This window comes from Mauremys mutica, chromosome 2, assembly GCF_020497125.1.
Source record: "Mauremys mutica isolate MM-2020 ecotype Southern chromosome 2, ASM2049712v1, whole genome shotgun sequence".
NCBI classification, from domain to species: Eukaryota; Metazoa; Chordata; order Testudines; family Geoemydidae; genus Mauremys; species Mauremys mutica.
Window position 1 is genome coordinate 39,786,911 of NC_059073.1, and position 21,559 is coordinate 39,808,469.

General features: G+C 41.4%; 1 protein-coding gene across 3 annotated transcripts in view; it reads left to right on the forward strand.

Annotated features, from left to right (window-relative positions):
* NCALD (neurocalcin delta) overlaps window positions 1–21,559 on the forward strand; it is a 233,307-nt gene that overhangs the window by 134,505 nt on the left and 77,243 nt on the right. The window contains exon 1 of one of the 3 annotated variants that reach the window (XM_045005095.1): window positions 15,299–15,569. The exons of the other annotated variants lie outside the window; for them this stretch is intronic. The gene's annotated coding sequence lies outside the window, so the exon portion shown is untranslated. Of the gene's footprint in view, window positions 1–15,298; window positions 15,570–21,559 lie in introns of those variants that run through there. 3 annotated transcript variants of the gene reach the window in all.

The following is a 21,559-nucleotide window of genomic DNA, read 5'->3' on the forward strand; positions in this document are numbered from 1 at the left end:
ACTAGGGGCTTGTCTCTCTGAGTTGGTTTCTGTATCTTATTTTCACCAGTTAAGGGTGTAGAAATATGCTGCAATTGGCCACCCATGAACGGGTTGCAAAATACTACCGTCATTTACAAAGGAAAATATTTTCCCATTGCCAAAAGCTAATCTGCCTTTAAGTGCTTCAGTGTAATGGAAAGAATTGTGCCAGAATCAAGAAGATTCCAAGAGGGGAAAAAAACAATGCAACAGACTGGTTTCTGAATGTGGACGATGAAACATAATGTCAAATATGCTGTCGACTCATTTTTCAAAAATAAAACAGGCTACTCATCATGAGCCAGTTCATGTAACAATGACATTGAGTGTTGCTTATATGAGAGATCTCAATGCTGGCAAAAAAAACTCTCTAAAAAAACAAAAGAGGAAAAACCCCTAGTATTAATTAGCTACTATAATATTAACTAACAGCAGTTATTTGAATAAGAGAAGCTGTACAAGAGTAGACAACAGCAGCCTCAGAAAACTTCCAGCTCTGTTCCATATACCGTTTTTTATAAGTGGAGTCTTGCAGTGAGCAAGTTTTGAGCTGAGGATTATTTAAGTGTTGTCATCCACCTTAAAATCAAGCTCCTGTGTGATATTTTGACCCTAATATCTATTTGGGAGGGGGTGTCACATTCTGGGGTGCATCCCAGACTAGTAAGGGCCCTGCAACTGGGGGCCCTTCACAATGCTTTGCTGCTGTAGCTCCCAACCTGGGCCCCTCACAAACATCCAAACAACATGTCTGTGTGTAGCTGCAGCATGCCAGCAACACTCCAGTCACACTGTGGCTTCCACCAGCCTGGGTTACCACTTGCAGGGTGACCCCAACACACTCCCAGTCCTGAATTTTCCCCAAAATGTGTGTTCTGCGCTGTCCAGATGTTAGAGGTTCATTGGCCTTGTAAGGGGTCAATCAGTATTCAACCGTTTGCTTTTTAACTGGAGTTACCCAAACACTGGATCAGTTTTGATTAAAGAATAAAACAAGTTTATTTAACTACAAAGAGAGAGATTTTGCGTGAGCACAAGTACAAGCTATTAAAGTCAGAAATGGTTACAATAAAAATAGAGAGAAAACACTTTCTAGTAACTAAAACTTAACAAATTAGACTCTGTTCAAGGTAAAATCCTTACCACATGTTCCTAGCAACAGGGCTAACAAAATTCTCACCTCAGAACTCCTCCCAAAGTCTGATTCCTTTGTTGTCTTAGGTGAGAGAGATGGGGGTGAAAGAAAGAGAGAATATCTGGGGTATTTTGCCCCACCCTTTTATAGTTCAGACACCCTTTGAAATGCATTGTCCTGAGGGTTACCCCTTGAGAAAGTTCCTTTCAGCTGTGAGGTCGGAGACATGTAGTCTCATGGTGAAAGAGGTTCCATGTTGTTGATAGTTAAAATGCAGATCGATCTGTTCCTGCCCCCCTTTGCTGCCGAAGAATGCTCACTTGACTGCCAATCAGCTTTGATGACAGATGGCTAGAGGCAGCGGCTCGTTCTTTGTTTTTGAGAAAGAAATTCACCCCCTCCCCAGACCTGACTGGTAAACACATTTCAGTCATAATTTCACCTTATGTTCATTATGTTGCTTACACACATTTCACCATGATATTATTGACCAGTGAGTTATTAGTTTTCAAATGATACCTTGCAAGGCATATTTTGTACAAAGATTATTACAATAGTGTGTAGGGTGTGAAAACCGCGATACACTCGGTCACTGGAGATTCTTTTTTAGTTTAGAGTGTTTGGGTCTTGCGTTTTTTTGTTTTGGTCTGTTTTTTTGTTTGAGGGTTTCTTATTCCCCCCTGCCCCTCTCCTTTTTTCCCCACCCTTTTTCAGTGGCAAAATGGAAAAAAGAAAAAGAGGGAATAGAAATAAAGAAGAAAAATGCAGGCTTGGGGGATGGATGGAAGGAAAAACAAAAATTTTCAATAATAAAAATGCTTGCAACCCAGAAATTGTGCTTTTAAAAAAAATTATGAAAAACTTTGAATAAACAAAAGTTGTTCCTGTTCAAAACTTTGGAACTAAAATATTCTGATTTTTTTTTTCATTTTTCAATGAGCTCTTGTTACAAGCAGCACCTGAGATCATTGTAACTGAAGGAAATTTGAAAGAAAAATACCTATTTTGTTTCTTTCTTTGGTGTACTTGATGGCACTTTGTGTATAGTCGGTTTCCACTGTGGTTGTCAGTCAGTAAAGCTCTGATCCTGAAAACACTTACGTGTACCTGTTTACTCATGTGAGAAGTCCCAATGGGAATAAGGTTATTCATGTGCTTAGATGATTGCAGGGTCAAGGTCCCAGTTTTCCCTGCTGTTTATGTGGGTCTTCCACACAGTAAAAGGAGAGAAAAATATTTAGAAAATTGGAAAATATGATTGTAAAACCACAAAAATATTGGCAGGAGGACTCAGGGACAAGTGCAGTACCTGAAACTACTTGTAATACAATATACGTAATTAACTAGCTATGTCCCTTGTATATATTACCCCTAAGGATATCCAAATTCAAAAATGCATTAAGCATTTTGGATAATGCTATAGGATTTACTGATGGGTTTAATAAATTATGGCTTTTTTCCAGCAATTAACACTAAGGTTTTTCATCTGTTGTAACTATTAACAGTGTGTCCTGGTATTACAGTGACAGCAGTGTGGAATTCATGCAAGAGTGCTTTCGAGTTCAGCACAGCTGCTACTGCTCCAGGGCCAATACCTAGCGACAGGGCTCTGCAATGAGCTACTCTTGGGGTCAGGACTGGGGAGAAAGAATTCTCACTCCCCTGGCTTCTGAGCAATAGCAGAGCCTCTTCTAAGATGTCACTGCAGCTTCAGAGCTGTAGAAGCTGGGCAGCTTGTATTTGCATAGAGTATTTGCAAAGCCACAGACCTACTGTCCCTCCCCTCTTCAAAAAAATGTGTACGCTGGGGGGGCAGAGACCACTGTGGAGCAGAGCATCATGGGTGGAGGCCCCCAAAACCTATTCCTTCTCCCCAGTTTCTGCAGTGTAACTGCATCATTTCCATGCATAGACATGGGGGCATCATTTGGTACTTAGTGGTAAGCTGGTGGAGTTTGTATTTTCATATCCCAGTACGGGTCTCAGCTGCAGGGCTGGAATTAAAATTAAAATTATTGCTGGGATATTTTTAAAACATAACTGAGGAACATAATTCATCTATCAAAAAAATCTTGCTATTTAAATATAAGGAACCAGATTCATCCCTGTAACTATACTGCAATCTGTAAGCTAAATTCACCAAAACAAATAAACCTAATACACCGAAGCATAAAGAATGAAGGATAATGTACACCAAGACTATTAGGCTGAAAGAGGGAAATAGCAAAGCAGTAAATATCACTTACATTTGAGTGTGTGCTATGATCTGTTCTGCATGATTCAGAGAGAAAACTCACTGTGTTTTAACCTTGTGTTCCCTGCTTCAGAGCATAGATGCTGAATTGTGCCATACAAATACACTAACTTTTGAACTGTGCTTACAGAACCACAGCCAGGTGCAAGACAAAACCGGCACATATTTTGGCTATTGTGCAGATCCCAATTTGTCCCAGTCTGTTCACATAAATCAATAGCCCTAAAGGTAGGTGATGACAAAATGCTAGAATTATTCTTGTTAATCAAATAATGTCTTCTGTGAGACTTTACGTCAAAACAGTTTATAGGTCTGCTGGAGTTTCTGGAGGTCTCTACAATTCCCCTATAACACATATTAGATAACTTTATCTTGGGAATTAATACTAGGTGCTATTGTGCATACTATAAACCTTATATTGCTGAGTCTTCTCGCTGTTTGAAAAGACAGCTCCATTAAAAAAAAACCCAAAAGCTGTAATCAAAATTATCTGACCATTCCATAATTAAGAGTACAAATTGTTGGTTCTTGAGAACTGAATCATTATTGCTTCTTGAAAACAGAAATTACTGGTGCTAACGGCTATAACAAAAATGGAGAGCTTGGGATTTTCTTATAATGCTGCATTCATGAGAAACCATCTTCCACCTGATTTGACTTGAACAATAATTCTTTCACTAGCCCATCATTCGTGCATGGGAAGTAGTGAACCACTTTTGTTTTATGGTTTTCATTTCAAAACCTCCGCTGCTTGTAATGCCTCTTAGCTGTTTGAAACATAAAATGTCTTTTCCCATGGGTTTTGTCCATCCTATTTGTCAAAGAGCAGAAGTTAACATGACTACATTTGCTGATCTCTGTCTCAGTCTCTCTTTCTGTATCTACTTTGTTGGTGCCAACAGGCACATAAACAGCTTTTTTAAATACAATGCTAAACGTGTTGGTTTTGGTTTGTTACTTTTTTTGTTTTGATTTGCTTTTTAAAAGCAACAGAATTGTGGATATTTTAAAAAGGACTGTAAATGTGTAATAACTTCCATGACAATTTTCAGATGAAGTTATAGTAGAAAAAAGGGAGAGGGTCGTCAGATCCTCATCTGGTGTAAATTGTTGTAAAAAGTTGCTATGTTGGTTTACACTGGTCTTCTGTATGTACAAATATCATCTTGTGCAGCATACCTGCACCCTGTATGTATTCTACTTAGCTTATGGCCGAAGTAAAATGGATCTATTGTTAGCACTGCAAAGCCAGTACAGCGATGGGAGAATGAACTGGATTCTATTCCTCCTCCTGTACCATCAACAATCAGCTAAGTGCTTGTTGCAGAATCTTAATACTGGTGGTGATGATATACAAGGTGAAAGAACATAGATCACAAGGTGAGTTTACAGCACCAGAAGTTACAAAATTAATTAATGTAGTTGCAAGCGGAGGATGTTTGAAATGGAGTCTCTGCACTGTGTTCAGCCAGGATATTTGGTGATAGAAGCAAGCAGAGACTTTCTAGTGATGCTCTGACCTTCTGCTCTTGGAATTCAAAGCATAGATAAGACCTCTCTAACACCCAGGATCTTATCAGGCACGAGATGGCTGATCTAGCTTGCATTAAATGATTCCTGGCTGATGATACGGCAGGCCCAGTTTGTATATTCAGTTCATCACAAATCAAGGAACAACGGATTATTGGATATTTTTCTAAAAGATCTGCTCTAGGAATTATTTTGGGGAAGTTCTATGGCCTGTGTTACACAGTAGGTCAGACTAGATGATCACAGTGGTCCCTTCTGGCCTTGGAATCTATGGCTGTGAGAGGAGATGAGTTGTAACCATTACATAAGAACGGCCATACTGGGTCAGACCAAAGGTCCATCTAGCCCAGTATCCTGTCTTCCAACAGTGGCCAATGCCAGGTGCCCCAGAGAGAATGAACAGAAAAGGTAATCATCAAGTGATCCATCTCCTGTCGCCCATTCTCAGCTTCTGGCAAACAGGCTAGCGACACCATCCCAGCTAATAGCCATTGATGGACCTATCCTCCATGAATTGATCTAGCCATTCTTTTTGCATCACACCTCCAGTAAGTAGGAGATCTACAATCCCAAAATCCCCTCCCAGAACTGAGCAGCTGTACACTACTGATCCTGGTGTCATCTCTCCTTGTTCACTTATGGTGCAGGAATCTGCTGATGCAACAGACTCTGTACTACTATTCCAGCAAAGAGGAGAGAGAACACCAAGGTCTCTAATTTGGTTTTGAGATGGTTGGGTCTTCCTTCCCTTCCTCCTAATTGTGGAAGGCTAGATTTCTTCACCTCAACATGCTAGCTTCATCCCTGTTCTTGCATTCTCCCCAGCTGTCATCAGAATCCTGCATCCACTCCTGCTGGGAGGTCAGGGAGGTGATATTCCCAGGGAGTGAATTGTTACATATGACAATCAGATTGGGCAGAGTCATGGACATTTCCCCAGGGAGCTGGACAGGTTGGGAGTCCAAGGAATTGCTCTGCAGTCACACTGAATGTGTGGGGAGGTGGAGCTTGAGTCTTGCAGTAGCACTTGGGGTTGTGGAGTCTGGAAGCCTCTGACTGAGAGTCTCCGCCTTTCCAAGCATTTTACATGAAAGAGCTGGAATATAAGGCAGCAAGAGCTGCTAGCACAGAACAAATGTGCATATAGTTATTTCCAAGGGTTACAGTGGGTTGAGTTGCATAGCATTGCAGACCTGGCCTGAACAATAGAGGGAGAGCTCTGAGTTAGATCTCAGAAGGATTGGTTGCTTTTGGGATGGCATTTACATTTCAGCAAATTATTTAAACCCTAAGATTTTGTTGTGAGCTAATCAACTTATATTGCAGGGACTGTCTAGCTTCTTACAGTAGTGTCTATCCCTATAGTTTCTGATCACCAGGCATTTCTGGAGGCCACCTTAAGCCCTGGCTAATTCCTTTATTCCCTTTTAACATCCCCAAAGCCCTAACCTCTTCTTTCTTGTCATGACACCAGTCACTACAACTTTCTTTCATTTGCACCTAGATACTACAGTTAATAGCCCACTCTAAATTCCAAGCAGGAAAAGGACGTTATGGTGGAATTAAGGCTAGATCAATAACATAAGGGTAAAAACCATTACAAGGCTCTTGTAATTATCCCAAAACCACGTTCAGGAAATTTAGAGTTAAGGTTACATTTAAAAGGAAGCCAAACATGTTAAGGTATGGAAATGCACAAGTAAAGCATCCAGACAACCTTCTGCCCTGTAATGACACCCAGCAATAAGGATATGCTTATGATTAAGGCATCGTAGTGTTTGTGGTGCCAGGATAAATGAAGCTGTTTTTAAAAGACATTTGGTTTTCAATTTTTTTTTTTCATTTTTCTCCTCTTGGTGTATCTCTTGCTGCGTAGCACCCAGCTGCTGCTATGCTGACCTTATGAGCAAAACTAATTGGGAATTGGGTATTTTACCATGTAAAAGTTAAAATAGTAAGTCAGGGGAATGACAACTTTTCTACCAGTATTTGCAAGTAGATATGCTCTGTGCCCTCCACAGGGTGAATACTGTTGCTTTTCCTTTTCTGTGTGTTTTACTGATTTAAAGCTTGTTAGTGCTGCTGGAAAACGGTTTTGAATTACATTAAAGCACTGGGGAGAAGTGAAGCTTTCAGTCACATTGTTCTGTGGAGAAGCTCTTTTCCAATCATTTTTGGAGGCAGGCCTGACAGGATTTCAGCTGAGCCCTGTAAAACAGAAAGGTTGACTTTTAGGCTTCTGTTATTTTCTGTGGCAGAATGTCCCCATCCCCAGCACCCCTCACACGTTTATGTATCTTTGAGCTGACTGAAAAATAATTATAATATTCACATACATATAATTAGCATATCCTAATAAACAATATCCATATTTAAAGAACTTTGCTTCAGGCTGCCGTTCCCCGTTTCTGAATATCTGCAGAAGGAATGCATTTTAAAAAGGAGTGGGAATGGGTGGAGAGGGTTCATTTTACATTAGAAGAGCAAGATATGGTGGAGACACATCTGTTGGGAAGGAGACAGAAAAATAGAGCTTAAGTGGAACTTAAATGCAGTCTAGGCCTTGTACTGGCCTTCTGCACACAGGTGAATTTCACCTTAAGGCAGTGGCTGTAGTGCAATTACTATAAAGACCTGTGTTGCTTGGTGCTGTAGATTAAATTGTAGTGGACCAAACAAAAAGAGTCGATATGATTCCAATAAAATGAGGCGTCTGCAATGGAATTTTTCAAAGATAAGAGCTTGTTTAAACATCACGATCTACTTTCATCTAATCAAACATTTGTTAAACCCATTTTGTGTTTTTAGGTTGGAATCACTGTGCAAATAATGCTTCAATGCCCATTAATGACAGGCACTCCTGGTGCTCACTGTATCTTAGGCTATGTCTACACTAGCACTTTTGTCGGTAAAACTTATGTTCCTCAGGGGTGTGAAAAAAACACACCCCTGGCCACCGTAAGTTACACTGACAGAAGCATTGGTGTGGACAGTGCGATGTCGGCGGGAGAGCATCTCCCACCAACGTAGCTACAGCTGCTCATTGCGGGTGGCTTAACTATGCCGATGGGAGAGCTTTCCCATCGGCATAGACTGGCTACATGGGATACCTTATAGCGCATCGATACAGCTGTGCCACTGTAAGGTCTCTAGCGTAGACATAGCCTTAGAGAAGGGCGCATCCCTGAGCAATGTTCTGTCTGATGCTCTTTCTCCAAGTCCACTCAGAGTAAAGGAAGCCCACTTGAAACTGCTCTTGCACAAGAGATTGGTGCAACTTTCCTTAAACACTGAGAGGAAGCCACCTGGCCAGTCTCTGTCTGTTAGTATTCTGGTGAGCTGAAATTCCATGCTGAGCTCATGAGCCGCATCTACTCAGAAGCCACGTTCATCCACAACTCTGTTGGTGCTGATGTCTTCTGATGGGCAGAAAGGAGCACTGCTCCAACGTATGAGCCAAGGTACAGGTCCAAGCACCAAGTGCCTCTATAATCAGAGGCCCAGTACCTTCCATGTGGTACTGGCTACTTTATGATACTCACTACATTGGCACTGACTATCTCAGCTCCTAGCTGTACACAATACTGAGTGACTTATCAGTGGGATTGGGACCGGAGTCACCTTTCCTTGAGAGACTGAGGTTGACAGTATCCTCCCAGTGAGTGCCCTAACCACTGGGCTATAGTCATTCCAACATCCTCTCTGGCAGAATGCACATTTAATTATTTCACACACAGCTGAACAGCTTTAAGAGGAGAGGCTGAGAGAGAACCACAGCAGAATATTCCAGTCTGGTGGTTAGGGCATTCACCTTAGAGGTGGGAGATCAGTATTAAAATCCTGACTTCTCATTAGGTAAAGGGGGGAACTGAACTGAAAACTCCCACCTCGTGGGTGAATGACCTCACCACTGAGCTAGAGGGGGAAATCTGCCTCTTATGGCTATTTTGTGTGGAGTTGGTAGGACATTGCCACTGTTCTATCAAGAAACAGCTTAGGCACCTGGGAGGAGAGAATTCCCAGCTCTGGATCCCAAGCAGAAATAATTATTTCCTTCCAGCTGGGACTTAAGTGCCTAGTTCCCTGATAGGGAGGGCGTAAGACACATCCCTTTTGTCAGCATCACCTATGGGCTAATGTAGGCAGCTCCCTGCCTAGTGTTCTAGCTTTTGTGGAGCCCACTCTGAAGTGCTCTATACCAGGTAGTAGGGGGACTGAACTAGGGTTTCCCACATCCCAGGTGAGTGCCCTCACCACTGAGCCAAAGATTATAAGAGTAGCGGTTGCCACTCCTCAGACATTTTGTGTGGATTTAGATGTGCTCTGAGAACACCTACTGGATTGGACCCTGCAGGCAAAATGGGCAGGGGAATTGCTTACTCTGAGGATCCTGCTGGATCTTAGGTATGAAATAGGTTCCGAGCTGCTGGTCAGGACTGAGGCAACCATGCTCATGCTTAGCTGCTGGAATTTAGGCACCTTGGGGACTTTAACAGCGGAAAATTTAACACTTAGGGACCTTAGGCACTTCCAGGATTAGGTTAGTTGAATGCCAGTAGTGCCCAAATGTTGGATTTAGGTTCTGAAGTGGCAGGTAGGTACCTAAGTCCCTTTGTGAATCTAGCCCCAGGCCAGTGAGAGCTTACCTTCCACAGGAGCGATTCCAAACAAGAGTAGTTCTCATCAACCATTTTCAAGCTTACCTAAAAACATCAGCGAGAACATGTCTCAGACTTCTAGGTCACATGGCCTCCTGCACTTTTCACCCAGCATGCCAGATTTCATCTACACTGCATGCAAAGATGGTTGAAATCAGTGTAACTACCCATTAGACACTAAAAGGACATGATGGTCACAGTCCCTCACAAAGTCCTCTCCTCATTAAACTGGGACAGAACCACTGCAGGTGTGCAACCAAGTACCCTTCTGTATACCTCTATATATCCAGACTTTGGTGATAGACCCCTCCACTCTGGCATGGGGGCTCATTTAGATTACCTTCAAATTCAGGACCCATGATCCCCTCAAGAAGTTCACCTCCATATAAATGTCTTAGAACTTGAAGTCATCCACCTGGCGTGCCAACATTCCTCCACTTTAGGGATCCACAATATAAAAGCCTGACAGACAATACCACAGCTATGCATTATGTCAGCAAGCAAGGGGGGAAGCAAAATTATCCCCATTCTGTCAGGATTAGAAACTATGTGCCTGTGGAACTGATTCATTCCAAACCAATTCACACTGGTGGTTCTGCACCTTCCCAGCCTTCAGAACAACTTGTCAGATCAATTTAGCAGGCAGTTCTCCAACTCAGTCCTACAGAACAGCTTTCACAAATGGGGATTCCCAGAAATAGACTTGTTTGCCGCAGACCAGAACAACAAATATCAGATGTTTTGTTCAAGAGGGGCCTCCAGTCCAGGCTCGTTGACAGATGACTTTCTGATCCCCTGGACACCAGGACTGATGTATGCCTTTCCACTGACTCTCATGATACCAAGGCCACTGAAGCAACATGGAGGACTGATGATTCTGATAGCCCCAGCAAGAGCTAGGCAGTTTGGATACTCAGATCTGATGACCCTTGCAATACAGCCCCCACATCACCCTTTTGGCTGTACCCTATGAAGTCTCACAAAACAACAGTCAGATCCTACACTCAGACCCAGCTTTATTACAGCTGACAGCCTGGATCTTGGCTGAATGATGTCAACCAAAAGAAGCTGTTCAGCAGAGGTTCAGAGCATTCTGCTCCAAAGCAGAAAACCTTCAACCAGAGTTACTTACAAAGCTAAATGGAAGAAGTTTTCCAGTTGGGCATCTCTGCACCAGCTTTCTTCTGTGACATCACCAGTTTCAGCAATATTGGACTATTTGCTAGCCCTGAAACATTCTGGGCTTTCCATCAGCTCCATCTAGCATCACCTGCCTATCTAGGAGTCTATAGTGGAAAGATTCCTTAAGGGTCTCATACATATTTTTGCCTTAGTTTGGGAGTCCCTTCCTGCTTGGGACCTCAATATCATATTTTCAGGGTAATGGGACCCCACTTTGAGCCCTTAGCACCCTATTCATTGTACCACCCATCAGTGAAGACTGCCTTTCTGGTAGCCATTACATCAGCTCAAAGGGTAGGTGAGATTCAGGCCTTCATGACAGATCCTCCTTATAATTAGACATGGCAGAATTAAATTTTTATTTTTTTTATAATTTCAATGGATATAATCGATGTTTGTTTTAAGCATTTTTTTAGATTTTTATATATTTTAAAATTTTCACAGTTGCAGGAAATTATGGTGGTAGAAGTCAGACATTTAATGACAGACATTGAGATTCAAACAATTCAAGTTTAATAAACTGTTAAAACACAAATGGTCAGTATCACCTATAAAAAGTAAATGAATACAAAATATATAATACACAAGTAAATATCCTTAAATCAGATCAACAAATCATACCTACTTTTACTATTCATTTGCTAGTCCATTTTTAATAAGCCTAATTCAGAAGTCCAAATCACTAGATTTTAACTCTAAGTTCTTATGCAGAATTTTTCTTACCTTGCCTATTTGTAAATTTTGATTGCTATCAATGGAAATATTTTTTCATGGATTTGTGTGTACAGTGAAATTGATGTTTACTGATGTTTATTGATAAAAATCTAACCCTTCCTAGCCCATTTATAACTATTTCATAAGGACAGAGTCACTCTTTGGCCTCTCTTCCCCCCCCCGTAGTTTCTGCCCAAGGTTGTCTCAGTTCCATATCAGTCAATCCATCACCTCCCAATTGTCTTTCCCAAACCTTATTCAACCCCAGGGGAAGCTAAACTTCCAACACTAGGTGCAGTGAGGGCACTTCCTTTTTATGTCAAGACAACAAAATCATATAGGAACATGCTGAGACTATTCAGGGCTTTTGCTGATAGAATTAAAGAACAACTTCTATCTTCCACATGTCTCAGATGACAATGCCATGCAGCGATTGGAGAAGTGTATCGGCTGCCACTGGACGTGGTGCAAGAAACGCCAAGAGCTGGGAGTCCTAGTGCCACAGGTGAAGAACACAGAGCACAGAATCATCACTCCAAGAGCTAGAATCATGCTGGAGAGGACACTGAAGGATGCCATCTGCTGTCAGTACGTGGAAAACCTGAAACAGAAGCCAGACTAGAGCAAGGCCTTCGAGATGACGTACAAGTGGGATGCCAGCAATCACTTCCTGCCCGGGGGCAGCTTCACCCAATTTGCTGACTGGAGATTCATCCACAGGCCCCAGCTCAACTGCGTCCCACTGAACAGAGCTGTCTGCCATGGGAACTGGAACAAGCAATGCAGGAAGTGCGGCTATGCCAATGAGATACTACCCCACATCCTGTGTATCTGCAAGCTCCATTCCAGAGCCTAGCAGCTGTGCCACAATGCTACCGAAGATCACCTAGTCAGAGCTATCCTGCCACCCATTGGAAAGGTGGCAGTGAACTCCAAGATCCCCAGAACGAACAGCCAACTGCGACCAGACATTGTCATCACCAGCGAGGAACGGAAGAAGATCATCATGGTGGACATCACAGTTCCCTTTGAAAACAGGACCCCGGCCTTCCATGATGCCCGATCCTGAAAGCTTGAAAAATATGCCCCTCTGGCTGCCACGCTGAGAGTTAGGGGCAAGAGGTTCAAACTTACGCGCTGATAGTTGGCACCCTGGGCGAATGGGCCCCCAGTAACGAGCAAGTGTTGAGAGAATGTGGAATTGGTCAATGCTACACTCGGCTGATGTGGCAACTTATGGTGTCAGATGCCATCAGGTGGTCAGGCGGGGACATCTGTCTAGAACATATCACTGGATATCAGCAATACCAGGAGAGATGAGCTGGAGTGCTGATGAGAAAGGAAATCAGAAAGTAACTGAAATACTTCTCTGATGGATTATATCTACTAAGGGACAACCTATCCTAAATGCTCAATTACTGAGAGACAATCTGTACTCATACCTATATTTGCTTTCTACAATAATTTGGGGAGGAGGGATAGCTCAGTGGTTTGAGCATTGGCCTGCTAAACCCAGGGTTGAGTTCAATCCTTGAGGAGACCACTTAGGGATCTGGGGCAAAAATTGGTCCTGCTAGTGAAGGCAGGGGGCTGGACTCAATGACCTTTCAAGGTCCCTTCCAGTTCTAGGAGATTGGTATATCTCCAATTATTACCTATTACCTTTAACTAACTCTCTGTATAACTTTTCAAGAGTGATGTACCTGTGTATTCAGATTCTAATACCTAAACTGTATCATTAAATTTATTCACCTAAATTTGGGTTATTGGAGATTATCTACTATATGTATTTTAGGACTTTTAAACCAGATTTTGTACTTTTGGATAATCTAAGCACTACACCCAGATGTACAGACACTCTTTCCTTAACCTGTGTATTATATAATTTTAACATTTGTTTTTACAGAAAATTTTACATTTGAGCACCTATCTTTTTTGTATTTATCCTCACAACACCCCCATGAGATAGGGAAGTGCTCTTATCTCATTTTACAGATGAGGAACTGAGGGAGAGAGAGACTAAATTACTTGCCTAAGATCATGTAGGAAAAGAACTGGTAGAGGGAAAAAAAACTCTGAACTTTGATCCCCTGAGCAGTAAGAAGCACCTCCATACTGGATCAGACTCATCTCCTGGTGCTGGTAGTGACTAATGGTAACTCCTGAAGAGGAAGGCAACATTTCCTTGAGAAGGAACCTAGCAGTTGTACCATACTGTTGTTCTTGGCAAGAGAGTCTTCCCTGGCCGCTGCAGGCAATGATTGTATGCCCTGAAGCATGAAATTTGATTACTCACTATTATCTCAGCTTCAATCACTACTGCACAAATATTTCTGGTAGCAAAATTATTTGGGTGTATTTTAAATCTAACCACTGTATTTGAAAGGCTGATAACCTCTTCCAGAAGAGAAATTAATATGTTCCCTACAAATTGCATAAAATAGTTTTCTGTTTTTTGTTTATTTTTTAAATGTCTAAAGATTAGTGTCCTTTAATTTCATCAAGTGTCTTGTTCTGTAACAGTGAAAAGGAGGGCTGGTCAGTTTTCAACAGTCCCTTCATAACTCTGTTTACTTCAGTCATCTCCCCTCTAGCTCTCCTCTTTCCCATACTAAACCTTTTGTCGTCTCTCCCATACATGGATGAAAGCCTTTCCGCTAATGCTCTTTGTTATCCTTGCCTAGGTCTCTTCCATTTCTGCTCTAGCTTTCTTAACGTGAGGTGGCTAAAACTAACTTCAGAGAGACTTCTATTGTTTGATTTGCTGCCACCTTTCTGTATGTACCATTTTTGATAATGCATCCTATGTGTATGTATGTGGGGTTCTGTTTGTTTGTCTTAATCTGCTCTTGTGCACTGACCGTCATCTTCCTTCCTTCAGATCAGCATAAAAATAATTTCTAGTTACAACCCTTCTTATTCCTTGCCACTTATGAAAGGCGAAATTCTCCCACCCTGCCCTCTTCTGCAGCAGCTACAAAGCTCTGGATGTGGGGCAAATTTGAGTAAAAGAGCTGCTTTGAGCTGCTCTAAAGTTTCAAGAAAATCGGAGTCTGGTGCTGTATCTAGGGCTCTAGACGGTGGGTAAAGTGTTTGTGGGGCTTTAATTTGTTTTTCTTCCCACGACATCTCTATGCAGAGCAGCGGGAAAAGTACTGCATCTCTTTTCTCTGCACAATGTGCTTGGAGTAGGATGCGGGGGGGGGGTCCCCCAAGTCATTCGGATGTTAGCAGGGAGCGTAGCTGGGGTCCGGCAGCTGTTCTCATTCAGACTCGCGCGGTGTTGATTAGCTACGCTGCCATGCGAGCGCTGCGCTTCAGCGCGGAGCCGGGCCGGGCTTCCCTAGACAGCTCCCGGCCAGAGAGGCTGACACCCGGAGGTTCCCGCGCCTGTCAATAACCGCTCAGCCGGCTGTACTTTCCCATATGTTAATTGCACCCGCCACGTTGTGCAAACCCTCGTCTGGGCGTTGCCGAGGCCGGTGACTGTGCAGAGCCGCCTGCAAACTAACCGCAGAGACAGAGTCTGCACGTGCTTTGAGGGCGGCTGCTGATTTAGTGGGGTGGGGGAAGAGATGCTTTTTTCATCCGGCTGATGCTAGGCATCAAAGCGAGGTTTGGAGAGGAGCGTTTTATTTTTATTTTTTAGTAAAGTGCCTTTTCCTAAAGGGACATGAGTAAAAACACCCCCGAGCAAAGGTGGCCCCGACTCCTCCTCCTAGCGAAACTGAAATGAGCTCGCGGTGTTTGGGTTGTCAGGGAGCCCGTGATGGTTCAAATGTGCACACAGTATGACAGATGACCTATTGAAATAATTTCAGAGCCGTGCTGTGGTTGCTACGACAACCAATGCTCTCTTGGCTTTCATCTGGCCATGTGACAGTGACTTTGACGTCAGCTGGAGGCAGAGTCTGTGGTTTAGTCCACACAGCCAAAGGCTTGTGAGAATCTGGTGGATGCTGGACTTATCTCCCTTGCTGCTGCTGCTGTTTCCCAGGGGCTGCCGAGGCATGGGCTACTAACGCCTTGCATTGCTACCGTGGGAGGCTACCGGTTTGCTTTATGCTCTAATCAGGTATTATAATATATGTGTATATGTTTTTAAGCGTGTTGTGGTTGTTTTCTTTTTGCTGGTTTGTTTTGGCTGCAAGTTTGCCTTGATGAGCAACTACAGACAACTGCAAAGCAGCTTCCAGTTACTAATTGTGTGTGCAGACAGCAAAGAAAAGTTAAATTTGGATTAATGGTCCATGAAGGGAAAATAAAATATAGTAAGTAGTTCTTGCTTGATACTTTAAACCACTACGTAGCACTATAGAGGAACATCAGCAAAATATTCCTTCTTGGTGTACACACAAATAATTTTGTTAGGAATTTTGTTGGTTTAGGCATCAGTATAGCTTGGTGTATTGTTGGAACTTTTAAAAATTGCTGTCTTGTTCAGATTAAACTGAGAATCAATTTTCTTTTTTTAATTCCTGATGTGTTTAACAAGCCAACAATAGACATGGATAGGAACATTATGCTACTAGACTCCAAAAGTTTGAGTTCTCTGTTAAATCATCTGTGTTCGTGCATGCTCCCAGCACACACTGCAATCATACAATGTTAAAGCCTTTTATCAGAGCCTTAGGGCATGTGATTGATTGACTGTATTACAGTATGTTTATGGAGGAAAGGGTCAACAGCTTCCTGAAAAATAATCTGAAATATGCCAAGATACCAAGATAACTGTAATGTATGCTCCTACCCCTTTTCTGCCCTACACATGCGCGCACAGAGCTTTTCTTTTCTGTTTCTCTTTGTGGGGTAAAGAGTGGTTAGATTAGCTTAAAAAAAAAAGAATTACAGCATGAACAATGCAGTACTAATTGAAAAGTAAAATGCTATGTTGGCAAAAAAATTCTTAAGGTTTTTTTAAAAATTACATTTCTTGAAAGGAAGTTGTCACCAAGAGCAGAAATCATCACTTCTTAAAGTTGTAAATCTTTGGCTACATTAGTGTGTGGGTACATATATATTATTAATTCTAAGAATAGATCACAGATGAAGCAGTGTGTTTTCTTTCCTGGAAAAAAAATAATATATTTGATAATTCTAGCATGTCTATGTGCCACCATTCCCTGTTCCTGAGCTAACAATAAAACCTTTAAACTTTGATGATCTTTTTTAAACCTGCCCCTCTGCTGAAGCACTCAAGGAGCTGTGCAACAATTTAAAATGCAATGCAGTAAGAAAGATAACTATATAGAAACAGATACATATCCAAGTATGGTGGCATTAATAATTGTTTTTAAAAGTGAACCAATAGATAGTAAGACTGAAAGCATCTCTGAAAAGACTAGTCTAGAATAAATGTGCTTAAACAGAACACCAGAAATAAATGCATCTAAAATCTTAAAACAGTTGTACTTGGTATTAAATCTATACTTTGGAGTTTAAATCTTCTGTCAAAAAAATTCTATATTTTTAAACTTCATTTAAAAAAAAATCACCTAATGGTAAAGCATCAGATTTTATGTACGCTCTACTTTTTTATTTAGGCAAATTTAATTAAGATATATAATGTTGCAACTACTCTGAAATACTATATGGTTAATATATTCTTATTAACTTCACGATCATTTAAAATCTTACATGAAAGTTTGTTCCTCCTTCAAGTGAACAAGACTTTCTAATACCGCTCTTATTCACACTGCATAGTTACTCTGTCTGTTGTATTAGACTGTGAAGCCCGTACACAGGTGAGCCATGTGTAACTGCTCACCATATATCCATGTATGAAAAGAGATTACAAAAATCTGGCTCACTGAAATCAAGGAAACGTACTCATTGACAACAAGTAGTGGCAGAATCTAGCCCTAAATGTTTAAAGGTACACATGTTCACTCATTTATAGTGACCAGGCCAGAATCTGAAAGCAATTATGTACACCAGTCAATTACTTACTTGCATTGAGTAGGACAACAAATTATTTGTATTCACATTTTCAGGATCTGTCCCATGTATGTAAACCATTATCTACCAAGCTTTGTTTATTGTTTCACCGGTGCCATACAATGAATGTTGACGCACAATCACATTAATTTATAGCATGAATAAAATTTCCCATTGATTACATTGTGCTTAATATCCTTAGAAATGCCTGCTGGGTGAAAAATAATTCATGTAGTGGTTGCCCATGTGCCATTAATTAAAAATAATTTTAAGAGATCCATCAGTTCCATCTTTTAAAGATATGTTTTGCTTTAGCAATAATAACCAAGTCTTAATAAAAGGATTAGATTGATCTGTGGAAGGAAGACAAAGAGTTCCCCATTTGACCAAAATGGTTCTAGCAATATTATTGCAAAAGGTGTGAAGTACAAGAGTATTGATTAAACTGAGTGAACCAAGTGTTGTCCAACTCTGCAAGGTGATGAGAGCTATTTTTTCTCATCGACTTCAGTGGAATATAAAGACACTCAGTCTCTCTCAGCATTGGGCCCTATATGAATATCAGAAGAATGCCTTGTTTTTTATCTACTATTAAGAATCCAGCAGTGTGGAAGTTGGATGTTTGATAGGCCGACCTTGCGTTCCGAATGCAGAAACTGTGGCAAATGCACACATCCTTGCTTCGTGTGAAATGAGGAAGGTGGCTAGTGATAAAGGTCCCTAATGCTATGCACAGCTCCCAGGGACAGCGTATATTAAGTCTGGTTAATCCTGTATGTTATGAAGCATTTTTCTGACTAACACTTGATTTATCTTCTTCTGTGTTTGTGATATTCACAAGATAGTTTAGAATTTGATTTCTCAGCCTTTTCCCTAGGATGACTCCATGTTACCACACCAACGGGGGGGGGGGGGGGGGAATCAGATTTCCCCTTCCTGTATAGGAGGGTGGTTGAGAACCCACAATTTAGATCACTTCTCCATATTCTCTCCCATGCGATATTTGTGGAGACAGAGACTTTAAAATGTAAACTTACTCATACTTGAAACCCACAAATCTTACTTCAGTGAATTGCTTACCCCCGCCTTAGGTGACATTACAGCCTCATCTGGTTGTATGGGGATTGACACGTGTAACTCCCATTAGTCTTAATAAGAGTTACACATGCCAATCCCTTGCACACATCAGGAGACTATCCCTTTGTACAGTCTTGTCTCTTTATCCATAAAGAAGAGTGAACTGATTGGTAATTACTGTAGAATCAGAGTACTTCACCTTCAGGGAGATCTTGGCTAAAAATGGAATATAAAGCTCATTGCAAAACTGGATTCAACTAGTAAAATTAAAAACCATGCTCAAATTGTTGATACATTTGCTCTAGAAATAACTTTATTGTTTTAGTGTATTGTACCTTGATCTGCGTGAGCTGATGGACAATGACAATCCAAATATTGGCTAAAAAGTTAAAAGCAAATTCTTGCCAATACAATCTAAGCCACCTTTTTAATAAAAACTTCCTACTTACAATACTCTGAATCTTACATGGATTTGAAAACCTTTCAAGAGTGCCAATTCTGCTGGCATTTTAAGGGCCCAGTGTTTCACTCTGTTTCAGCACCATAAAACCAGTGTAACTGCATTGTAGTCAATGGAATCGCACCATAGGAAAACCAGTGGAGCACCAGGCCCTTAAATCACATTTTTTGCAGAAGTTAGTTTCAATCCTGTTAAAAAGTAACTAAATCGTGATCATGTCTTTCACCCACATTAGCAACAAACAGTTAAAGTGACAACTGAGTAACAGTGGAGATTAGCCTTTTAATCAACAGTTGCTTTTTTAACTAAACCCAGATGCCATGCATATGATATTGGGAAGGCAAAGTAAATGATTACTCTATGATTTGTACCAAGTTCAAGTACAAAAGCCAAACTCTGGAATGTTTTTGGTATTCACATTTCAAAAGGAACCATTTACAACAAGCTGAAATCTGTGCAGACAACCATAGTCAGATAACAGTTAAAAATAGTGTGTTTTGGCTCCACTCTTACTGCTGTTAAATTTATCTTCTTAAATAGCAGGGAGTAAGAGTTGAGGTTTGAGAAACAGTAATTTTGTGATTATTTTACATGGATCGAATTGTTCTGTCATCAAATTTGCGTTTCAGTCAGCATTACAGTATGAAAATATAATTAGAAACTGCAGCTCAAATCACTGAGTGCAATGTTTTCCCAAAGGGAGCACAGAAGAGAAGCTGCTCTTGTTAAAACTGTAGCTGATGGTGAAATCCTATATTTGGAAAATATGAACATATAGTTGCAGAGTTCCTTTCATTTCTGTGGTCTCAACTCTCCTTTTGACTTTCTGCTGAACTTCATTTTTCGTGAGATTCACTTCCACAAAAACATTTAATCATTTAATGCAAAAGTCCCTGTTCTGTAGGATTTCAGCCTGACACTGCTATGCGTTACTGAATATTTTTCAACCACAAAATAACATTGAGATGATGTTAAGAATCTGACTTACACCCAGAAAAGTCAGGAAGCTTGTCGCTTGGACTAAAACGTTGCCTTTAATCTGCCCCAGCGGCAATGCCATAAAATGACCCAATGTCAGGAATCCCCAACAACATCTAGTCTCAGTGGGATGAGTAAAGGATGAAGTTCCAGGCTTTACACAGTAGTTGTTTGCTTCTGGAAGTTTAAGATTTAGTACATATTCACAATGTAATTGCCTGAGTCTTGTTGATTTCAATCCCTGAAGTTATTGAAACAACTTCTTGTTGTTATTAAGATTGCCCTGGTATTAACTGGAAATGAAAACATGCATCTTTGAAATACTAAAGGTCCAAAGTATCTTTAGATCTGGATTCATGTTGATAGATGAACATGAGTTTACTCAGCTCACCCTTTGGAGTGTGCTTCAAGGAACAAATCCTGCCCGCCACTTTAGGTATATGGCAGAACCAGAGCAGTCTCACTCTGTAGAGGGTGGGGTCCAGGAAATAGGGAACCCATTCAGTGCACAGACACTCTACACACACCACTCACCTGTGCTTCACAGAAACTTCTTGTCCTCCACCAGAGGGAGCTTTAAAAATGGGGCAGGGGTGGGACAGAAGAATAGAAAAGGTTCCTGTGGATCTGTGACAGTGCAGATAATGAGCAAACTTGCTACATGTGCGTATGTTGAGCCCGGTGATTCTATAGCTGCAGAAGTGTCACTAGTGTTCTGAGGAATAGGATTCTGCTCCTGTGACAGCCATGGGACATCTTTCCACCCCGACTGTGTCCAGTCCATGTACTTCTGCTTGGCACAGGGGAGAGAATTTGCATCATAGTTACTGTTTAGAGCAATGCATGTGCCATCATCTGGATCTATTTTGTTATATTTCATAAGTAATCACAGCATACACCATAGTGTGTACCGGAAAAGTGTTTTCATTACAGGTAAATGACCCATCATGCTGTCAAGGCTTCATGGTAGTGGTGCACAGAGGGGATTGGGAATGCATGCAGATTGCACAGCCCCTTTTTTGTCTACTCTGTTAGTCTGGCATAGAAAGGAGCGCTCATTGGGCCTGAATTTATGTGGATTTGGATAATGGATGCAACAGGAGCAGCTGTCACTATTCCAGCCCATGGAGAAGTTCACTTTAATATGCATGGAATTATAGGGTTGCCAGTTTTAATTGGACATATTCCTGGAGGTTTAATCATATGCCATCTTTAATTAAAGATTAATCTTTAATTCCTGGAGACTCAGGACAATCCTGGAGGGTTGGCAACCCTAAACCAGATACAGACTATGGTTAAAAACCTTTGACACAGTCATTAGGCCTACTTGGTATGTGCTTTTAAATGTCCGTAACTGCTGTTTAATTTTTTTTTAAATCACAGCATAGTTACACTGGGTAAAATTTTAGTGGGGCTTGGCCATTTTTTAAAACTGTACCCACTGTGTTTACTAGGGTGTGCTATGGGCCTGCTGAACCCCATGTGGAGAACAAAGCTGTTTGAAAAATACAGGAAGACAAAAGGCTTCTGAAACTCAGGGCCGCCCAGAGGATTCCGGGGGCCCGGGGTCTTCGGTGGCGGGGGGCCCCTTCCGTTCTGGGACCCGCCGCCAA